The sequence below is a fragment of the Chiloscyllium punctatum genome, chromosome 11, assembly GCF_047496795.1.
Source record: "Chiloscyllium punctatum isolate Juve2018m chromosome 11, sChiPun1.3, whole genome shotgun sequence".
Lineage (NCBI taxonomy): Eukaryota > Metazoa > Chordata > Chondrichthyes > Orectolobiformes > Hemiscylliidae > Chiloscyllium > Chiloscyllium punctatum.
In genome coordinates, this window is record NC_092749.1 from 87,866,757 (window position 1) to 87,890,496 (window position 23,740).

General features: G+C 40.0%; 1 protein-coding gene and 1 long non-coding RNA gene across 6 annotated transcripts in view; one reads left to right on the forward strand and one right to left on the reverse strand.

Annotated features, from left to right (window-relative positions):
• Positions 1-23,740, reverse strand: part of agpat4 (1-acylglycerol-3-phosphate O-acyltransferase 4 (lysophosphatidic acid acyltransferase, delta)) — a 180,816-nt gene that overhangs the window by 90,304 nt on the left and 66,772 nt on the right. For 2 of the 5 annotated variants that reach the window (XR_011961905.1, XR_011961906.1), the window contains exon 1: positions 14,586-14,893. The exons of 2 other annotated variants lie outside the window; for them this stretch is intronic. The gene's annotated coding sequence lies outside the window, so the exon portion shown is untranslated. Of the gene's footprint in view, positions 1-14,585; positions 14,894-23,740 lie in introns of those variants that run through there. One more of the 5 variants, XM_072581202.1, reaches the window with a different exon arrangement.
• Positions 14,970-16,694, forward strand: LOC140483171 (uncharacterized). Its single transcript, XR_011961907.1, has 3 exons — positions 14,970-15,156; positions 15,292-15,653; positions 16,603-16,694. It is a non-coding gene; the product is annotated as an uncharacterized lncRNA (long non-coding RNA).

Here is a 23,740-nt window from a genome sequence, read left to right on the forward strand (position 1 = left end):
AGGAAGACAAAAATAAATTGAAGCAACACAAGTTGTATCAGCCCATAAGAATAAGTTCTCATCAAAAACAAAAGTACCCAGATGAAGGTCAGATCTGGGAAAGTAAGATTCTAAAAAAGATGCCAAAATGTAATCTCTCAGTCATAACTATACATTTATATTTGTTGTTGCTAATTCTCTTGGTCCGTTCTATTTCCTTAACACTGATTTTGTCGACATTTTAATTCTTCCCCTCAGCAGCTCAATACTGTTATCTCCCAATTTTGGTTGTACTTGTTGCCAAAAAGCAGTCACATTTACTCAAATGCTTTCTTCTCCTGGCCTTGCAGGCAAAAATTCAATGTCTCTCTCACTTCACATTTCTCTTTTTAAAATTGATCCTGCGATTCTGATGCTTTGTCCAGAAACACAATGCTCCCAGTTAAGGGAATCTTATCCAGCTTTTTCCTATCTTGACTACAACTGAATGCAGATGCTAAATTAGTATATTCAACTCCAAACTGGATACCTGAAAACATTAAAAGATTACTGTTTAAGCTACTTCATTAAAATACTTCAGGAATAATCTTACATCCATCTAAATTTACCTCTTCAAATAGAAAATAAAGAAGTTTGAGGAAGGGCTACTGAAGAGAAATCAGTTAAAATGTTTCAAGTCCACAAATACTACCAGACCCCTGCTGAGCTTTTCTAGCAATTTATTTTTGTTTTCTGTAAAATAAAAACTTTTGACTGTCTCAAAATCAGAAATCTTGACTTATCTCAAGGTATTTGGAATAATGAAGGTAGAGTTTTTAGCTTCAAGATTTTTTTCCCCCCACAACTAGAAAGCCCCAAAATCCTTTAACCATACACTGAATTCTTCAAATGATCTTATTTTGACCTTGTCCAAGATTAGCGGTTTGGTTTTTCTTTTTTTTTGGGGGGGGGGGGGGGGGGGGGGGGGGGCAGGGGAGCAGGCAAAAAATGATACATAACCTGAAAGTTGCCACCCAAGTTAACAGGGTTGTTAAGAAGGCATACACTTAGTTTTTATTGGTAGAGGGATTGAGTTTCAGAGCCACGAGGTCATGTTGCAACTGTACAAAACAAAAAACTCTGGTGTGGCTGCACTTGGAGTATTGTGTACAGTTCTGGTCACTGCAATATAGCGAGGATGTGAAAGCACAGGGAGGGGTGCAGAGGAGATTTACTAGGATGTTGCCTGGTATGGAGGGAAGGTCTTAATGAGAAAAGGCTGAGGGACTGGAGGCTGTTTTCATTAGCGAGAAGAAGGTGGAGAGGTGACTTAATTGAGACATCTAAGATAGTCAGAGGGTTAGATAAGGTGGTCAGTGAAAGCCTTTTTCTTCAGATGGGGATGGCTAGCATAAGGCCTCTAGCTTTAAACTGAGGTGATAAATATAGGATAGATGTCAGAGTAGCAAGGACGTGAAATACCCTGCCTGCAACAGTAGTAGACTTGCCAACTTTAAAAAAAGGGCATTTAAATGGTCATTGGATGAACAGATGGATGAAATGGAATAGTATAGGTTAGATGGGCTTCAGATTGGTTCCACAGGTCACACAACATCAAGGGCCAAAGGGCCTGTATTGTGCTGTAAATGTTCTATAAAATGTTCTAAACCAGGTCTGATTGAGTTATTTACTTTGATTTATTCTTCACTCTTATTTCAACCCTATATTCTACTTTTGGCAGCAGCTAAACATTATAGCTTGATGCCATGCAGGATCGACAGGTTGTAACCCAAAATTCCTTTCCTCATCTATGTCTGCCAATAGTGGTCTATTGTTGTATTTGCTTTTCATATTCCTGAAAAGTAGATTTTACATTTGGACAAACTACATTTCAGAAAATTAAAAATCTAGGTTCTCAAAATAGATTCTAACCTCTTCCCTTTAAAAGGTATTCCTATTATTTTAGCAGTGTAATCTATAAAACTTTCTGCTGCAGTTACTGCTACCCTCTCCATCTTGTTTTATAAAACATTGAGCAGTATTGATACTGGCACAGTGACTGTTCACAATTTCGTCACCCCTCCCCATCCAGAACACATCCTTTTCACATAGAATTGCTGTTTTGTCATCATTCATGTACAGGTTGAGAAATAGCATATCAAATGACTCAAAATTGCATTGCAGAGTACAATGTGTTTTCACTTTTATCCATATCTTTCTTCCATTGTCTTGACATAGACAATGGATTTCAGAAATTTATTTGGTCTTACTGTCTGAATATACTTAGCTACCAGGTCTCCTAGTCCCCGGGAAAGAATTTTGCATCTTCTATTCTCCAATACCCCAACGTTATGCCCTTTCAAGTCAACTCCAGCCATCTCCACTTATGGTATTGCTACCCTTTCTGGATTGGATCCAGCACCAAATCAATGTTAGTCTTTTGACTGACGAACAGTGTTCTGTAGCGTTTCTGCCCACTTGAATATCATTAAAATAAAAATTGTTGCATTCAAACATTTTAATCGACATTCACATCTTCACAAAACAGAACTATATTTACGATCTAGTACAATTTTCATTCTGCTTACATTTAAAACCATTTGCCAGTTCTATATTTTCCTAGCAATTTGATGCTCAAATATTTGCTTTGTTTAGCCAACTACATATTTTCCCTACAAATCAGAATTATGCATCAACTGTCTATTCCAAAAATCATAAAAAGTTCAGCTGGCACAAAAACAGAAAATACTGGAAAAATAAACACGCAGTCAGCATTAGTTTCTCTTCACAAATATAACACAATCGGATTATTTCAGAATGTTTTCTTGTATGTTTGACTTCACAATTTTCTTCCTAAACCAGAACTATTTAAAAATCAACCATTATTTATCTCTTCCTCATACTACTCATGTATACCTTCTGTTAAAATCTGCCTTGCCCAACAGCTGCTTATTGCCTCCCACGCAGCTATCCTGAAATCTTATCACCTGTTTTCCCGACAATTCCAACCACAACAGCTATTTCAAAACATAATGTGTGTTAGAATGACAATTTGCCTAGTCCTTTCATGCAACTCACTTTTCTGATCTAGAAATTTCACTCAATAACATGGACTAGCCATTCAAACACTGTCATAGCCAAAATGCTGCAATTAGAAAAGTTACTTTTGAATGATTATTGCCTTTCTTCTAAAATATCCATTCAAATGTCACCTCTAAAGTTTAATTACCTGCAGCAAATTCCCACCCGAATTGTTTGTTAGTTAACTGTGTTCTAATTGAATTGGGCCAGAACATTTGCATTCAAGACTCACCTAATCCAGATATGTCACAATTAAAAATATCTGTACAACTGATTCCATTTTCTCACTTGACAACTCATTTGTGTTGCTGCCTTATTAATTTCTGGGCATCATTGGCTGGGACAGCATTTGTTGACTATGCCTAGATGACATTGATGATGGTGTTGATCTGCCTTCTCGAATGATGGGTTTAAATTAAATTAGGGAGGGTATTCATGGATTTTCATCCAGCACTGATGGAAAAGTGATATATTTCCAAATCATGATGCAAGCAACCTGGGAGCAGGAGAATAGCATGTGGTGATGCCAACCTCATCCTTCTAGATGTAGATGTAGTATTTTCTGGGTTTGTAAGGTGCTACCTGAGTGCATCTTCTAGATTGTGTACACTGCTGTTTCTGAACAATAATGGTGGTGGGTGCAGATGTGGTGTTAGCCAAATTGGCTACTTTAACCTGGGAGGTGTCAAATTAGTGTTGTTGGGGCTGCACTCAAGTACATAGGGAGTATTCCATCACATTCATGAATTGCATCTTGTAGATATTGGACAGGCTTTGGAGAGTCAAGATCAGGAATTCACTTGCTGCAAGATTTCTAGCCTTTGACCTTCTCTTGGAGCCACAATACTGACATGGTCAGTCCAGTTTCTGGTTAATAGTAATGCCCAAAGATGTTGATAGTAGGGGATTTAAATGGCAATGCCATTGAATGCCAAAAGCCAATTGTTAGATCTTTTATTGGTGATAATAGTTGACTGGCACTCAAGAAGCATTTGTGCCAGGTCACCAGAAGTGAAAGCTCAAACCTGGATATTATCTAGGTCTTGCTGCATTTGTACATGGATGATTTCAGCATAGGAGTCACCAATGTGCTGAACATTGCACAAATATTCCCACTTCTGACCTTATGGAGAGAAGGTCATTGATAAACCTGAAGATTGTTACAACAATGACACTACAGAAGAAAAACTGCGGTATCCAGGAGCTGAGAACATTGTTGTAGTTATTGTTGCTAATCTTCCTTTGTGCCAGCTACCCACCACCCCCAAACCAATTTACAGTGACTTGGGTTTTCCTAGGATTCCAACATTATATGAGTAGTCACTCTCACTTTACCTCTGGAATTCATAGAACTCAACTCTTTTGTACATGTTTAAATCAAGACCATAATGAACTAAGGTCAGGAGATAAGTTGCTTTAGTGGAACCAAGCTGAGCCTCAGCAAGCAGGCTATCACTAAGGAAGACTGGAGAACAGACTGATGGGCCACTAACTGGTCAGGTGGGATTTGTCCTGCTTCTTGTATAGAAGTTATACTGGAGTGGGTAGATGCCAACAGTGTAGCTGTACTTGAACAGGTCGACTAGGGGCACAGCAAGCTCTGGAGCCTCAAGTCTTCAATATTATTTTTAGAATGTTGTCATGGACCATAGCCTTTGCAGTATCAGATGCCTTCAGAAATTTCTTGATACTATAGAGTGAATCAGATTGGCTGAAAACTTAAATCTAGGTTAAGGACCTTTGGGAGGAGGCAGAGTCAAAATCAGCCGTTGAAGATTGTGGCCAATGCTTCAGCTTTATTGGGTTTAAAGACTTTTAGCTCAGGTTGAGGTTCTGGATATAGGTTTGCTTGCTGTGCTGGAAGGCTCGTTTCCAGATGGTTTTGTCACCACACTAGGTAACTTATTCAGTGAGCCTCTGAATGAAACACTGATGATGTAGCCTGCTTTCTATGTTTGAGTTTCCTAGGGTTGGTGATGTCATTTCCTGTGGTGACATGATTTCATCTGGTGGTCATTTCTTGTTCTTTTTCTCAGGTGGTGGTAAATGTGATCCAAGTCAAAATGTGTCTGTTGAAAGAGATCTGGTTGGAATGTCATGTTTCTAGGAATTATCCTGTTTGTTGTTTTCCTCCTCTTAAGACATGCACGAGAATTCCTAGAATCATAGCATTCCAACCGGACCTCTATCCATTAACATCGACTTGGATCCCATTTACTACTGCTGAGAAAAAGAACAGGAAATGACATCACCAACCCTAGGAAACTCGAATATACACAAAGTGGGCTATATCACCAGTGCTTCAGAGGCTCACTGAAAGTGTTACCTAATATGGGGACAAAATGTCTGAAAACAAACCTTCTAGCTCTGCATGCAAACTTACATCCAGCTTCAGCTTTACCTTTTGCATAGATGTGCTAGGCGCCCTCCTTAACGAGGACAGGGATATTTATGGAATCACCTTTTCCAGCGAGTTAATTTTTCTTCATTTGACTGGATGTGACATCGAAGCGCTGAAATAATTCATTCAATCTGTGGGCTGTGGAACCATTTAACTGTGTCTATCACTTGGTGATAATGTGGTTGGACAGGCAACTAGTCCCATGTTGTAGTTTCACCAGACTGCCACCTCATTTTAGATATGTCTGGCATTATACCTGATATGTATGCTTCATTGAGCTAGACAACTATGAATTAATTGCTTCTGATCTAAAGAACTCCTCCAATTTCTGACTTTCACATTGTAATGAAAAAAAAAGTTAGCATAAATGGAAAATACAGTAATAAGTCTACCTAACCTGTTTGCAATTCCCCTTCTAAATTTTGGCTCAGCCATGGGTTCAGTTAGCAAAACTTTTGTCTCTGAGGCAAAGTATTGTGGGTTGAAGTCCAACTCTTAGACTGGAGTACAAAAGGCCATAGCCAACACCTCTAGTACAGTACCAGGGAAGCAATGGCACATCTATTAGAGTTTCCTTTGGATGAGGTGTTAAATTGAGGTTTCCCCGCCACCCCTTCACTCAGGTGCATGTAAACAATCCTATCACACTCTTGAGTGGGAGAGTTATCCCATCATCTTCACCAATAGTTACCCTCAGCCAACAGCCGCAAAAGAAGTTCCGATCACCACAATGTTGTTTGTGATACAGAAAATGCAAGTCAATTGTACATATTACAAAAAATAATTCAAAATTATATCATTGGCCATAAACTGTTAAAGTTATCCAGTGGAGATGAAAAGATGCTACATAAAAGAAAGTCTTTTTACCCCCTCCATCTTCTCCCTAACATTTGTGTACAAATGGTCTTCCTGTACTATGACATTCATTTATTTAGAACCTGATCCGGTGTATCTCATTTCTCTACTCCTCAGAGTAAGAACACTTTGCTTCCCAGCTCTCTTCATTCAAAAAAAAACTTAATATTTCAAAAAAAATTTACTTGTATAAGTTTGAGTAAATTTATAGTATATATAAACTTTATAAATCAATACTACATTTCAGTATAATGCTGGGGGAAAAAAAAAAGGGAAATTTTTGTTCCTGCAAACCCGTGTACTACTACTCCCACTCCAATCTGGCCACAGAATACCAAATCCATGGTGGGAAATTTAGATGGGCTGACTGATTTCCATTTCCTCCCCACAACTAATATACCAGCGAGTGTTCATTATTACACTCACCTGAATCTTTTTCCTCAGTATCAAAACTCAGATCATGTTTTTACAGTGTCACACCCTTCCAAGTTAGCTGCTTTCTCCACAGAAGTGCAGCTAATGCCGCTACACTGCCAAAGCCCTGCATTTCCATCCTCACTAAGTTTAATTTGTTTTTGTCTGCCATGAAGGACAGATGTTGATCTGACCTTCAACTATCTCCTAAATTCCATTTTATATGAAAATGAGGTGGCTGGTAACAATTACACCTTAAAACATGTCTCCCTAATCTATACTGCATTACTTTTTTTCATTCCAAGAACACTCATGCACAGCTTCTCTAGTTCCAAAAGTCTAAACATTCAACATTTTGTTCTACTAATGTGGTATTGTTACTGAATCTGTAAAACACTTATTTACACACTTGAATTTGAGACAATACTGTCACTTAAGTTTATTTTGTCTTTGCCTTTACACCACTTGTCCAAAAAAAAACAAAAGGTGGCAAAGTGACTAGTTTAACAATGGAAGGGGAATGGCCAATCTCCCAATTCAGGACTTTGTTTTTTTTTAAAACTGTAGCAGTCACCAGATGGGAGTGTATTAGAAGGGTTGCAAGCTTCAGTAAGTGACTTTCTAAAATCTCTCTGGATGTTGTTCCCTTCTGATTGTAAGAATCAGTGTTTGAATTTGTCTTTTTGCCAAGGGGTATGTTTATGGAATGTTACATTATTGGAACAGTTAATTAGTAATAGATTTTATTGGACCCATTAAATTTTCCAATAGTCAAGTTATTCTAAATTCAATTTTCTTCTGTTTTTCAACTGTAGTGTTTTGCTTGAAGCCGTACGGTTTGACCAGCTCCATCACACCTGGAATTCCTATTTCTTACCAGCCTTTAAAAATAAAAAGTTAGGGTCAAGGCTACCTTAAAATAATTTGAGGTTGTCTGGCCTGGTCCATCAATAATTTGTAAACAAACTCTTGGTATTATCATAGCTGCAGTAGTTGACATAAATCAATGAGTGAGTGAAAAGTATTGAACCTTTCAAATATTTGGTTTAAAAAACCAAACTCTATTTTTGTTTTAAATCTTGGGGTCGCCATGTTTAAGCTCTCCACCAAATTCAGTGCCTCCAACTGTGCAACAGCATGTAAAGTCAAGAAAATTAAACAACTTAACCTTTTTATTAGCAAGTTTATGAAGGGTTGATAAGTGTATAAAAACCTGTTCAAATGGCAGAAACACCAGCAACCAGAGGACACCAACCTAAAGTAAACTTAGCAAGAAATGAGGGGGGAAATGAAAGGAGATTAAGAAAAAAAAAAATGCAGTATTTGAAAGATTGTGGAAACAGATTTATTGGGAAATTGTATTCATACACTAAGAATAAAATGCAGGGCTTTAGAGAAAACAGCAGGAAGTGAGCATAATAGGGGAGCTCTTTCAAAGCTATATTTATCCACTTACATTAATCTCCTTAATGTTGTTGTAAATCACCCAACCACACCCCCTCAAAAAATAAATTCTGCTCCTGAAGCAATCATACAAAACCTCCTTTCAACATAGACATGAATCTTATTCTCCTATCACAGTAACAAATGTTAGTCATTTTTGAGATGCTAAAGTAACTCTGTGGGAAGCTAGAGAAGAAGTGATTGCTGTCTTGCTGAGATATTTGTATTATCGATAGTCGAAGACTGGATGCTGGCTAACATGGTGCTGCTGTTTAAGAAGCGTGGTAAGGACAAGCCAGGGAACTATAGACCAGTGAGCCTGATGTCAGTGGTGGGCAAGTTGTTGGAGGGAATCTGGAGGGACAGGTTGTACATGTATTGGCAAAGGCAAGGACTGATTAGGGATAGTCAACATGGCTTTGTGCATGGGAAACCATGTCTCTCAAATTTGATTGAGTGTTTTGAAGTAGTAACAAAGAGGTTTGAGGAGGGCAGAGCAGTAGATGTGATCTATATGGACTTCAGTAACGTTTGACAAGGTTCCCCATGCGAGACGGATTAGCAAGGTTAGATCTCATGGAATACAGGGAGAACTAGCCATTTGGATACAGAACTGGCTCAAACAAAAAAAGGTAGAAGACAGGATGGTTGGGGAGGGTTGTTTTTCAGACTGGAGGCCTGTGACTAGTGGAGTGCCACAAGGATCGTTGCTGGGTCCTCTACTTTTTGTCATTTACATAAATGATTTGGATGAGAGCATAAGGAGGTACAGTTAGTAAGTTTGCAGATGACACCAAAATTGGGGAGGTGTAGTGGACAGCGAAGGAGGTTACCTCAGATTACAACAGGATCTTGACCAGATGGGCCAAAGGGCTAAGTGGCAGATGGAGTTTAATTCAGATAAAATGGGAGGTACTACATTTTTTGGGAAAGCAAATCCTAGCAGGACTTGTACACTTAATGGTAAGGTCCTAAGGACCTTGGAGTGTAGGTTCATGGCTCCTTGAAAGTGGAGTCGCAGGTAGATAGGATAGTGAAATTAGCATTTGATATGCTTTCTTTTATTGGTCAAGAGTTTGGAGTACAGGAGTTAGGGGGTCATGTTGCGGCTGTACAGGACATTGGTTAGGCCGCCGTTGGCCTATTGCGTGCAATTCTGGTCTCCTTCCTATCGGAAAGATGTTGTGAAACTGGAGGGTTGAGAAAAGATTTACAAGGACGTTGCCAGAGTTGGAGGATTTGAGCTATAGGGAGAGAGGCTGAACAGGCTGGGGCTGTTTTGCCTGGAGCGTCAGAGGCAGAGCGGTGACCTTATAGAGGTTTACAAAATTATGAGGGGCGTGGATCGGGTAAATAGACAAAGTCTTTTCCCTGGGGTCGGGGAGGCCAGAACTAGAGGGCATAAGTTTAGGGTGAGAGGGGAAAGATATAAAAGAGACCGAAGGGGCAACTTTTACACACAGTAGGGTGGTAAGTGTATGGAATGAGCTGCCAGAGGAAGTGGTGGATGCTGGTACAATTGCAACATTTAAAGGAGGCATTTGGATGGGTATATGAATAGGAAGGGTTTGAAGGGATATGGACCGGGTGCTGGCAGGTGGGACTGGATATCTGGTCGGCATGTACGGGTTGGACTGAAGGGTCTGTTTCTGTGCTGTACATCTCTATGACATTAGAGACACAAACTTTACATATAATGAAGAGAGAGAAAAGATGTGGGGGTTATTTCAACTTTGTCCACAGGTGCTGTCAAGTTAATTTTTTTTTTTAAATTGAAGTACTTATGCCCATATTCTAGCAGCTGCAGAACTTTGCTTTCCCATCCAAAGTAAGATGCATCAATGTTATACATTTGCTCAATGTTCAATTAAAAATATTTGAACCTTTAGTACTGCTGAACAAAAACAAAGGACATTGAGCTAAATCTTAGTTTTTAGGCCAAATGCAAATTGCATAAAAGTTTACTGGAGTAATTCTTACCGCAAGGCCAAGCAAGCATGAGTTACATCTTATCAAACTCGCCATGTTAAAAGGCATTTCACCCCTCATGGCAAATATCACATTTGACATTCAAAACATCTTACTGAGCACCATTCATGGAGCAACTCACCACTGACCAGCATATCCAACACAGCACCATATTTAAAAGGCTATCAAGCACACTGGAAGCATGGTTCTAGACTTTTGGCCCATACAAAAACGCAGACAGGGACTGAACCAACACCCTGCTTTACAGGTCTGGACTTCAAGCTCCTGCAAAATGGGTAGGCAGAATTTTCCCTTTTGTTCCACCTCCCAGGACTAGTGGAGGCCTTGAAACCTGACCATTCCAGCCTAGACAGAGATTGCCATCCATGTTGAAGCAATCCAGCCATCTGAGGGGAATGCTTGGCAATGAAGACAGACAAAAATAAGTGTGGACTGCAGATGCTAGACATTAGAGTCATGAGTGTATTGCTGGAAAGCATAGCAGGTAAGGCAGCATCCAAGGTGCAGGAGGTTTGACATTTTTGGCCTTGAGCCCTTCATCAGGAATGAGGTTTGTGGGCCAGGGGGCTGAGAATGCAATAGGTAAATGAAGGTGGAGGAGAACGAAGGTGATAGACGGGAGGGGAGGGTGGAGCAGATAAATGGTAAAGAAGATAGACAGGTCTAGAGGGCAGTGCTGTGTTGGAGGCTTGGGACTAGGATACAAAATAAAAAATGGTTTGGTGGGGTGGGGGTGCAAAAATGGAGGAAACTGGTTAAATTTTCATTAATGCCATGTGATTGCAGAGTCCCAAGGCTGGGGACGAGGCATTCTTCCTCCAGGCATTAGCTGATTAGGGTTTGGTAAAGAAGGAAGCCAGGACCTGCGTGTTTTTGGTGAAGTGGGAGAGGAAGTTAAAGTAGTCAGGTCAGTCACTGGTGGGTTCAGGTGTCCAGAGATGTTCTCTGAAACGATCCAAGATAGGATGCCAACTTGCAGATAATTTCAGAACATCTCTAGAACACCCGTACCAACCAACCCCACTGTCCAGTGGCTGAATACTTCAACTCCCCCTCCTAATCCAAAGAACATGCAGGTCCCAGACCTCCTCCATCACCAAACCCTAATAACCGAATGCCTTGAGGAACAATGCCTCATCTTCCGCCTTGGCACTCTGCAACCACACAGGATGAATGCGGATTTCACCAGTTTCCTCATTCTCTTTCTCCCAACTTATCCTAGTCCCAAGCCTCCAACGCTGCACTGCCCATCATCTTTCCCATCTATCCGTTTCTCTGACTTATCAATTTCTCCCCCACCTTCATTTACCTATTGCATTCTCTGCTACCTTCCCCCAACCCCTCCAGCTCCACCCATTTACCTCTCAGAACCCCTATACACAAGCCTCATTCCTGAAGGGCTCATGCCCGAAACGTTGATACTCCTGCTTCCTGGATGCTGCCTGACCTGCTGTGCTTTGCTAGCACCACATTCTCAACACTGAAGGAAGGCAGTCAATGTTATTCTGCCCTGTGCCAGCACAGGTGCCACCATTTCCCAGATACCTCAATTTCTGCTTCTGCACCCACCTCCCAGTAATGTTCATGCTCTACCACTCTAACGTATGCAACAGATTCCCTATTCAACCTCACCCAGCCTGGGGCACCACTGACTCAGCACACTTTCTGCACTGCCTATTCACACACTTCAGCAAGCTACATCACCAATAATGTGTTACCCACTTTCATCTTCGAAACCACATGCTTCTCCATTATTCTAGAAGGAAAAGCAGCCCACAATAGGGCAGGAGTCATCAACAGGGCAGTGTGCTGCCTCTCATTCAGCATCTTGCTCGGTATGAGGATAATGACTAAAATCTTGCCTCAAGCAGGGCCTAGACTGATATTGGAAGTTTAATCTTGGAAGCTGTGCCAGGATCCCAAAGTGAAGACTGCCCTCATTGATAGATCAAACGCCTGATAACTGTGGCAAGCTTCCTGGTTGTATGTTGGCACTAAATAGCAGGACAAGACTCTAGTTACATGAAGGAAGTACCTCTGGGTGAGGGCAATGCAAGAGAGCTGGGCTGGAAGCGTTCAGAGTAAGTGAGCATTATGGCAGTGAGTAAAGAGCCTACAGATGCAGCCTGATCTAAACAAAGGGTTTGGTGAGCATCCCTAAGCATAAAGCATCCTTTCTGCAACATTAACAATAGTTGCAGGTCCAGCTCAAAATATAGCACAGGTATGTAGTGTCCTGCAGGTGAATCAGATGAACCATGAAAGCTCAGAGGTTGGCATGTCGAATACAATGTCCATAGACATGTGGTGGGTGGGGCTATTGCCCATCCCTATGAAGTATGCCCAAGATATCAGTGCCTAGTATTCAACACGGAAGTCCTTTGTGCAAATTGAATCCACCAACTATCCAGCTTTATCCAGTGCTGGTTTGCAGATTTGTTTTTAAAACATGTCTGAACAGATTAAGACCTGAATCAGGTCTTCTGGCCCAGAGGTTGAGATATTACTGTGCTACAACACCCCAGATGATGGCTAGTTTGTACTAAGTGTTTGACAAGATCACAGCACATGGCATGCCAGACTGTTAAAACACCTTGTTAACAAGAAATAATACTCAATTGGGGCACATTGTTACTCCCAAGTGGAGCATACAAGATGTGGTATAAAAAAAATCTAATGCTGATGGCCTCCTGGCTCAGAGCTAGGGACCAGTTAAGTTCTACTTGTCATGGACATACGTTATAACATTTCCAAATTGGTGGACTAAAATAGATTACAAGATTCGGCATGACCTTGAAGTGATGATGGCCCTCCCAAATATCTTGTCTGATACTACCATTAATCATGCTCATGCATAAAAAAATTCTGTATACTTTGCAGCTTTGTATCTTGCACAGATGGAAAATGTTACTGCCAGAGTTTGCTTACCAACTAAATTACTCTCCTCTCACACAAAATAAATATTGTTGTTCCATTTAAAGTGTATTTCTTTTCAGCTTTCTTAATAAGCACAAGACAAAAAGCTTCAACAAAATGCATGCTTCCAGCAGTTAGAGAATGTAAACTTTTTCAATGACCTCTGTTGCAGATATACCCAACTTGTAATGCTCATGTAATACCAGTATAAATGGCAAACTATTAAACCATAAAATGAAATTCCTACAGTGCAGGTAGAAGCCATTTGGCCCATTAAGTCTGCATACTCTCCAAAGAGTATCCCAACGAAACCTAGCCCCCTACCCATATCCCAGTCATCCCCACATTTATCATGGCCCATCTTTGGGATGTGGGAGGAAATCCCGAGCACCTGGCAGAAACATTCAGACACGGGGGCGATTGTGAAAACTCCAGAGAATGTTAGCAATTGTAAACAGAGTGCTGGAGAAACTCAAATTAGGTCTCGTAGCATCTGTGGAGAAAGAAAGTCGATATTTTGAACTCAATGACGCTCCAGTATCAAATATGTTTGAAAATAATGCACATTAATTTCAAAGAACTCTCCATAGAGATTAAAAAAGGTGCTGACTTTTAGACAAGATAAGATTAATTAAATAGAAACAAGGTGCAAGTGAAAAAAAAAATTCTGAAGAATAGGTTTTATCTCCTGACCAATTAGGTACAAAACAATCAACTGCACAAAGCAGATTATCAACAGGACATTGGTTAAGTCACTTTTGGAATATGGTATTCAATCTTGATCACCCTGCTATCTGAAGGATGTTGTGAAGCTTGAAGGGGTTCAGAAAATATTTACAAGGATGTTTGCCAGTTTTGGAGGGTGGGAGCTACTGGGAGAGGCTCAATAAGTTGGAGCTATTTTCTCTGAAGTGTCAGAGGCTGAGGGGTGACCTTAGAGATTTATCAAATCATGAGGGGCATGGATAGAGTGAATGGTCAAGGTGTTTTCCCTGAGAATTGGAGGGGCGGGGTGCAAAACGAGACAGCATAGGTTTAAAGTTGAAAAGGGGAAAAGCACGTCAGACTGTTTGAAATGAGCTGCCAGAGAAGTGTGAAGGCTTTACTACTTTTTAAAAATTACAACTTTTAAAATGGCACATGGATGGGTACATGAATAGAAAGGGTTGAGGGATATGGGCCAAGTGCTGGCAAATGGGACTAGATCAATTTAGGTTTTCTAGTCAGCACGGACGAGTTGGACCGAAGGGTCTGTCTCCAAGCTGCACATCTGACTCTCTGGTCATCGCCATACTGCTGTTTGAGAGAGTTCGTTGTGTTCAAGCGGACTGTTAGGTTTCCAACTTCACAACTATGAAGTACAGGTACACGTAAATACTTTATAGACATTGAACTACTTTTGCAGACCTTGAGTAGGCGCTACACAAATATACAGCTTACACTAAATTCATACACTGCAACTTAGGACAAAAAAAGTGTGCAACACGAAATAGGGTTACTTTTTTCTTTTAAAAAAGTCCATGCTTACCAATATACCAACAGGTGGAAATCAAACACTTGGCTTTCCAGTGAAGAATAGGTTAAAGTACATTCCCATTCTCTTCAGATTCCGTTCCAGTCACATTCTGAAGAAGTGCCCTCCTGTTTAATGAGAATAAAACCTCGGAACGTTCCTGGCTTGCTTCTGCCGTTGTTTGCACACTCGGCGGTTTATTAGCTTTAAAGTCAGCGCCTCTGTCCCCAGATGTTTAGGGTGTCCGATTTAACTGGCATCTGATGGAGGCCGTTACCTTCAAAAGAGGACACGTCCATTTGCCGCCGACCTACTGCCGGCTCGGCTTCGATGTCGATGTTGACGCCCATCCCCCTTTCCTCAGCTTCCCGCCTCCCACTGTGCGCGCGCCCAGCCCATCCGTCTCGAGAGTGTAGACGGTTAGAACAAGAAGAAGAAGAAGAAGAAGAAAAAAATGAGTCCGGTTTGAATTAACGACGGCTCAAGCCACCTCGGCAAGATACAGTTCTCCGAGGGCTGCGTAGGTTCTGACAGTTAACTACCTTGCTGTGACTGGTTCAGCATTTTGCTGATATATTTTTGAAAGGTCAGTGACCTGAAACATTACCACAATTTTCTCCCCAAACTCCATAGATGCTGCCAGATCTGTGGCGTTATTTTCTGTACCATTTTCCTCCCCAACAGTTGCTTTGAATGCTCATTTTCCACCTTTCCCCTCTAGGCTATAGATGTCGGAACATTATGAGTTTTATGCCAGTGCTGCCTTCGCGATACTGCACATATCAGGTTTCCAACTGTTCAAGAGCTTCTGTTGATTCCACCACCCTCTGGCCAAGTAGGTTGTGGCTAGTTGGAGTGACTGCCAGCAAATTATACAACCATGCCACTACCAACCCTAAGGATTGATATAAAAGCATGACTTTTGGACATTCAAAAAAAAAACGTTCACAGCCTGGCAGCTGTCAAGTATTTTTTAAACTACCTCAATGGAGGAGGGAGAAGAGGGACGCAGCTCTCTAATAGCTTCAGCTCCAAGACTAAAATTTCAAACAGCTGAAAGCAAAACTAAAAACCTTGGGTCTGGTAAAGCCTGATTTCTACTCCTTTTTTGTCTCATTTTGTAAAAAAAAACTATTTACTCTGTTTTCCATGGAACATGATTTGGGAGGTGCCAGTGTTGGAATGGTGTGTAGAAAGTTAAAAATCACAACACCAGGTTATAGTCTAACAGGTTTATTTGGAAGCACTAGCTTTCAGAACAGAGACACTGCACCAGATTTACAACATCCCTCTTTAAGAGGAGATGATCAGAACAAATCCCTTTTGAAAAGGCACAATGTGTAAATACTTTCAACCTCGGTGGGTACAAAAGATGCCTAATTGAAGTGCTTATAGAATGTTTTGGGACAGTTTATTAAATAGTTCTTTCTGGAGATAACCAGAAAGCAGACTATACTAGACGGGATATGAAGCAATCGATTAAGATTGAAGATCTCTAAATAACTATAATCATATTTTACATTTAGTTTGGAGGAAGGGGGTGGGGGGGGGGGGGGAAGAGAGGGGAAGAGTGGATCAAAGACTAGAATGGTAATTTTTTTTAAAATAAAAAAAAAGGGCAATTATGAAAAAAACTCCAAAGTGAACTGGCAAATTAGGTTAATGGTATAAGTCAATAGAAATGCCATGTTAGACATTTTTAAAAAGGGGATATTTCAGATAATGTTCCAATGAGAAATACAAATTCCAAGGCTAAGTGGTTAACTAAAAAAAAGTTAGATAGTATCAAAATAGAAAAAAAGAAGTATATTATTGCACAAAAACAGGTGGCCAGTCTCACTATTAAACAATGTAAAAGACTAAATCAGGAGGGGAACAATTAGGGTAGAGAAAGCTTGCTGGAAATAATCAACAAGAGTTTCTGTAAATAACAAAAGTGAACATTGCTCAGAGAGAAAAAGTCTGAAAAAAAAATGAAAATTGAGATAGCAGATAACGAGAAAATGTATTTTATATTTATCGTCCCTTTCAGGACCAAAGTAACTTCCCAGAAATGGAAGGGGGAAGGACCCCAGAAAATTACAACCACTAGAAAAGCGATACTGAATAAATTGTTGGACCAGTTGGTTGTCAAGTCTTTTAGTTATTATCCATTTTGGCAGAAGATAAACAGCACATCATCCAAATGGTGAGAAATTACATGTTGCAGCAGATCTGGTAGAATCTGTGAAACAAACATTTCAAGTCTAATGATTTCTTGAGAACACAGACAGACAGTTCTGAGGAAGGTCACAAGACCCAAAACATTAATTCAGATTTCTCTTCACAAGCTGCTAGACCTACTTAGCTTTTCCAGCAACTTCCAATTTGGTTTCCGATTTACAGCATCCACAGTTTTTTCAGTTTCTGTTTCACACCACATTGCATCAAATGCTGTCTTGATGGCAAGGCCATATACCTCCTCCAGTCAGCTCAGTATTTTGTGTTTGGACCAAGGCTACAATGGAAGTCAGGAGCTAATTCACATTGGCAGAACCCAAATGCAGCATGCAAGGTAGGTGCTGCTTTAAGTGTTGTCAATTACCCTTTCCATTACTTTGGTAATGGTTGAGGAAGCAAGTTGGACAACTACTACACTGTCAGGTTGATTCCAGTTTTTCTAGTGCAGCTGCAAAACTTGCCTTGGGGTGTTAGTATTAAGACTTAAGCTTCGTAATTGTCATGACAAAGATATTAAAAGGCCCAAAGGCTTCAGCCATTTCTTAACAAGATGGAGTGAATTTGGCTGGAGACCAGCAGTGATGCTGGAGAACCTTAGAAGGTCAAAGGGGATCATCCACTTGTAACTAGCGTCAGCCAAAAATATGAAGTGCACTACCTGCGTCTTTACACTGATGTGTTGAACACCACTATGGTGATAATTGTGAACCCTCCAGTTAGCCATAGAGATGTACAGCACGAAAACAGACCTTTCAATCCAACTCGTCCATGCCGACTAGATATCCCAACTTAATCTAATCCCATGTGCCAGCACCTGGCCCATATCCTTCTAAGCCCTTTCTTTTCTTTCATTTACCCATCCAGATGCCTTTTTAAAAGTGTTGCAATTGTACCAGCTTCCATCACTTCCTCTGGCAGCTCATTCCATACATGCACCACTGCGTGAAAAGGTTGTCCCTTTGGTCCCTTTCATATCTTTCCCCTAAACCTATGCCCTCTAGTTCTGGACTCCCCCACCCCAGGGAAAAGACTTTGTCTATTTATCCTATCCATGCCCCTCGATTTCGTAAACCTCTATAAGGTCACCCCTCAACCTCCAATGCTCTAGGGAAAAACAGCCCCAGCCCATTCACCTCTCCCGAAAGCTCAAATCCTCCAACATTTACAAGGATGTTGCCAATCTTTTCTGAACCTTTTCAACTCTCACAACATCCTTCCCACAGCAAGGAGACCAGAATTGCACACAACATTCCAAAAGTAGCCTAACCAATGTCCTGTACAGCCGCAACACAACACCACCTTTACTCAATGCTCTAACCAATAAAGGAAAGCATACCAAACACCTTCTTCACTATCCTATCTACTTACAACTCCCCTTTCAAGGAGCTATGAACCTGCACTCCAAGGTCTTTGTTCAGCAACACTCCCTAGGACCTTACCATCAAATGTACAGTCCTGCTAAGATTTGCTTTCCCAAAATGCAGCACCTGGCATTTATCTAAATTAAGCTCCATCTGCCACTCCTCAGCCCATTGGCCAATCTGATCAAGATCCCATTGTAATCTGAAGTAACCTTCTTTGCTGTCCACTATAATTCCAATTTTGGTGTCAACTGCAAACTGCTAGTTGAAACGACCGTGGATTTTTGTTTAATTGTCCACTGATATTGTAGCTTAAGCTCTTAAACAGTTTAAAATTATGAGCAAGTGTTGACAACTGATGTGACCAAATCACCTCAAGATGCTTGTGCAGTTAGAAGATCATTTCTTAAACAGAAAAAGAGTCAAGAGCAAGAGGATAATTTGGTAGGATGAATATAAAATCACCTGGACTCTAGTCAATATAATAAATTTATGGTTGAATTGGTAGGAAGAGATACCTGGAAGAGATTGGTTCTATTCACCCTACAGTGTGTGACCATAAAAATGACTGAATAGAAGTGGGAAAAAAAAAGAGTGAACTGCGGTTCCACAAATCTTCAAAAACTTTTCCACGAGCCATTCAATTGTGCATAATTAACTATTTATTTTCCTTACTTTTACTTCAAAATTTTGTAGGCAAACCACTTCCAACATAGCCAAAAGTGAACATTTTTAAGAAGGAAGAAATGAAAATCTCTAACAACCTTTATCAAGTTACTTCATATTTCCTTTGTTCTACTGGTGACAACCACACGTTTTCAATTCTTCCTTCATACTTTTATTTACTCATTCCATACAGCATCCTAGCAAATGTCCATTATTCTAACCTCTTAATATCCATCAATTAAAAGACATGCCTTTGCCTCGGAAAACCACTGGAATAAAAATAAATGAAAATATCACATCACCAACCAATCAACAAACTGGAGATTCTAATTGAAAATTCAAATTGAAGGTTCAGCTTTGGTACGGCTATGTATTTATGAAAGAATTTTTCGTTAAATTAAGCAGAGTAGCAAGTTGAAGAAAAAGTTTAAGTCCTGCTTGAAAATGATAGCACACTCTCCAGATAGACTGACTCTCCAAAAACAATCCAGCAGAATCACATTGAGATAATGTTTCATTTTTTAAAGTTCATGTTAATTTAAATGGTTTTTGTTCTTTTAACATTGGACTTTTGGGAAAAAAAGCATTAACTATTTTGACAAGGAGTTGCTACCTAATGTTGGTAACCTAAGGTCCTTTCATTAACAGCAGTACAGACACAGGAGTAAAACAGTTTTTCTCAGGAAATCCTTAAGTGTGCATGTGTTGTTTTGTTATTGATACACCATTGCAGCTCAAGATAGAATCTGACTATACATAATATAATATAAATAAATATATGGTCGACAACTACTTTGATTTAGATTTACAGCAGAATAAAAAAGGTGAAGTGAAGCCACCGTGATTTGTTAACACATTTGATAACTAACAGTTGTTCAATTTTGACAAAAAAAAAACACAATGAGCTGGTTTGAGTGGATGATAGGAAAGAGATCACTCAAAATTTCTAGGGTTAACTCAGCAACTCTTTTTCCAGACAGCATTAAATACAGATCTGGGTTTTGCCCACGATTCCTTAGCTGCCTCTCCAAAACCATATGGCGGACTAGGATTATATATATATATTTAGGTGTTTCTCTGTATGAATTTTAGTGTCACTAGCTCCTAATTTAATTCATCGATTAATAACTGAAGGGAGAACAGTAAGGTATTACCTGAGACTTCAGTTTCAGCTCAAATTTAGCCCTCAGCTACAAATTTCCTTCAGCCTTGAAATTCTTATGCAATATGTCCAAATATTTTCCAGTGAGGGAGGTCACAAAGTTAAAATCCTGGAACTCCCTCCTTACAACAGCACTGTAGGTATATTAGTTCAGGAAGGCAGTTCTCCACCTCCTCCTCCTCAGGGTTGTTCAATATGCACATTTAATACTGGCATAGTCATCATGCATGTTCCACAAATGGAATAATCTTGAAATAAAAAAGTCAACATTTTTTTGGGAGCAAATTAAATTCAATCTCTGGATGTTTGCTATTCGCCATAAGTTGTTTCATTACTACTTTTCTGGATCCTAATGTCACAGATTGATGAATCAGCTCCAATCACAAATAAAATTATCCAGGTAAAAATACTGCAGATGATAGAAATTTGAAGTACTCAAATCAGTTGAGAAGCACAGTAGAGAGAAAAAAAAACTAGGGTTAAAAGGTTTAAGTTATGAATTCAGGATGGCATGATAGCTCAGTGGTTAGTACTGCTGCCTCAGCACCAGGGACCCAGATTCCACCCTTGGGCAACTGTCTGCATGAAGTTTGCACATTCTCCCAGTGTCTGCACGAGTTTCTTCTGGGTGCTCCAGTTTCCTCCTAAAGTCCTAAGATGTGATGGTTAAGTGGACTGGGCAATTTATCATAGCCAGAGTCTAGGGAAAAGGGGACTAGATTAATTAACCCTGCTATAGTGATTAACCCTCCATGGCTATAGGGAGGGTGGGATACCTCTAGGGAGGGCTGGTGTGGACTTGATGGGCTGAATGGCCTGCTTCAATACTGAAGGGAATCCTGTGATTAGTGCTGTTTCTGTCCACAGGTGCTTCCTGCTTGGAAGAATATTTCTAGTTTTATTTTATTCCTTATGTCTATCACAGAGATTAAAGTTTAATTGAATCTAGATGAATTAAATGGCAATCCTCAGGCTTTTTGCATCATTGCTATTAACTTTATTTTTCACCAGCAATTTCATAAATAACTCCCAGGCCACTCGTTACTTTCAGCTTTTAAATGACAAGTTTTTTAACAGAACTCAAGTATACGATTTTCTGCTTTTCAGCAAGCCTAAAAAAAATTGATGAGCAAAGTATCAAATAACTGTACAGCATTAAATTCATATTTTTCCATATTTAATGTAAGCAGAGTCAGCTGGGATAGGACTTCAAGGAACGGATTAGAATCTGCAATTAGTCCCTTCCAGTATGGCAGCAGCAATAGTGGACAGGCTCACATGATTTAACCAAATTTTTTGCAAGGTTTGTAGCTCAGGTTGAGGTTTAGGGTGTAGGTTTGCTCGCTGAGCTGTCGGTTTAGTATCCAGACGTTTCATTACCTGGCTAGGTAATATCATCAGTGGCAACCTCCAAGCGTGCTGCAGTGTGAGGTGGCTCATTGGAATAGTGTTCTACTCCAACGAGCCACCTCACACTGCAGTTTAGATGAACTTCGGAAAACAAAGGAGAACCACCTATACAACGTATTCAAGAAGAATGGATACTCAAAATACAGTCCGCAGATTCCTCAAGAACAAACCACCCTCGGAATCCTAGGAGCACAAACTTACCAACGCTCTCAAACAAACAAAAACTAAAACTTAAAAAGACCCAGTACAACCCATGGACAAAACCAACAAACATAGTCTACAAAATTCCATGCAAGGACTGCCACAAACACTACGTAGGACAAACAGGAAGAAAGTTAGCCACCAGGATACCAGCTAGCCACAAAGAGACATGACCCTCTCTCCCTCCTAGCCCTACACACGGAAGGAAAAAAAAACACCATTTCGACTGGGACAACACATCTATCCTGGGACAGGCTAAGCAAAAACATGCCAGAGAATTCCTAGAGGCCTGGCACTCCAACCACAACACCATAAACAAACACAGATATAGATACCATCGATCAACCCCTCAGAAAACAAACAGGAAATGACATCACCACAAACCCCAGGAATCCCATCCAGGACAAACCTATAAATAGAAAGCAGGAGACAACAGCTCCACTTCACTTGGAGGTCGCCACTGATGTTACTTAGCCAGGTAATGAAATGTCTGGATATTAAACCTACAGCTCAGCGAGCAAACCTACACCCTATTTAACCAAAATGTCAATACATCTGTCAAAGCAGTGTTCATCTTTAGACAATCCTGTAAAAGGTAGTTTGTACTATGCAGGCAATCCTGGTTTGTAAAAGGGTACCATTATGGAATCTGTTCACAAGTCAGTCAATCTCTATGCAAGTTTAAAATCACAACACCAAATTAGAGTCCAACAGGTTTATTTGGAATTACAAGCTTTCGGAGCGCTGCTCCTTCATCAGGTAGCTAGTGGGGCAGGATTACAGGACACAGAATTTATAGTGAAAGATTAAAGTGCCATAAAACTGAAGTGATGTATTGAACAAACCTCGATTGCTGTTAAATCTAATCATTTAGTTCGGGGATGGAGGTTTTGATTGATTAAATATGAAAATCCCAGAACTTCAAGTCACAGTCCCAAGATAAAACCTTAAGTTATCAGTACTAAAAAGTGACATCTCAGCTCAGACTATGCATTAGTGTTTTCAGGGATAGTGGGGATGGAGAAAGAGGCAGTAGGCATCTGTACTATAGCTAGGCACTGAATTCAGATGCTCCTAAGGCTACCTAAAACAAGTTTTTACCCCAATACCTTGTGACGGAGAGGCAGTTAATACTATCCTTGCTGGAGACAAAACTGAAATAACATGGATAGTGAAGCATTAAGAAGTGAATTGCTCTCTTTAACTTATTGCATTAATTTTATCTCATGAAATAAAAAAAAAGGAAGTCTTGTCAACAAAGACCACTTTTTAATTTAATATCCTCATGAATATAAACAGAATGGATATATTTATGCTGTGAAAACAAGTTCTTGTATAGTTTGTATGTTTTGGTGACAAATTTTCCCCTTAGGCTATATTCCCTTATTTTTCCAAAATCATCTGAAAACACAGGCATAGGAAGCAAGATCGAAACTTGTAGCATTCTTCTGAACTAAAGTTGTCCCCAAAACTCTGTCAAACTAGTGAATCACTTTTGAAACTTAATCACCATCCTAACTTAAACATGATTACCAATCTATTCTAAATCTGGCATTCAACATATTTTTATCTTACTGATAATCTAGGCAGTTGTGGCTTTGATGTTAAATGTTTTTGATAATATTCCTACAAAGCTCCTTAGCCTGTTTGTCTTACAATAAATGCAAGTTGCTGATGGAAGTTTGCAGGACTGAAGGACAATGATTTTACTTGTTAAAGTCAAAAATTGAGATGGACACTGAAGTTCCTGTTTTGCACCCATACTCCCGTCCAAAAGTATGGAGTCAGTCATTCACTATATCTATACATTCTCTGCTGTGAACAGATTGTTCAATGAGATAGCGGGTTCTGTAGTAATGGGCTCTGTAGTTGAGGCACAGTACTGGCAAGCCTTATTTCTTGTGCTGAGTCTAAGAGTGTCTAATTATCAGTGATAGAACATAGGCCACTTGTGAATCTAAAGAAGTGCTTGTAATAAACTACCTCTTAAGACATGATAGCAATAGGTTTAAGTTATATTGACCTTATGTAATTATGCCCAGCGATGACAATTCTGAACCCGTCAGAATCTCATGCAACTGCCTAGTTGGCCACCCAAAGATTGGGACATCACATTGACAGGAGCTAAATGCAACTTCAGCATCAACTAT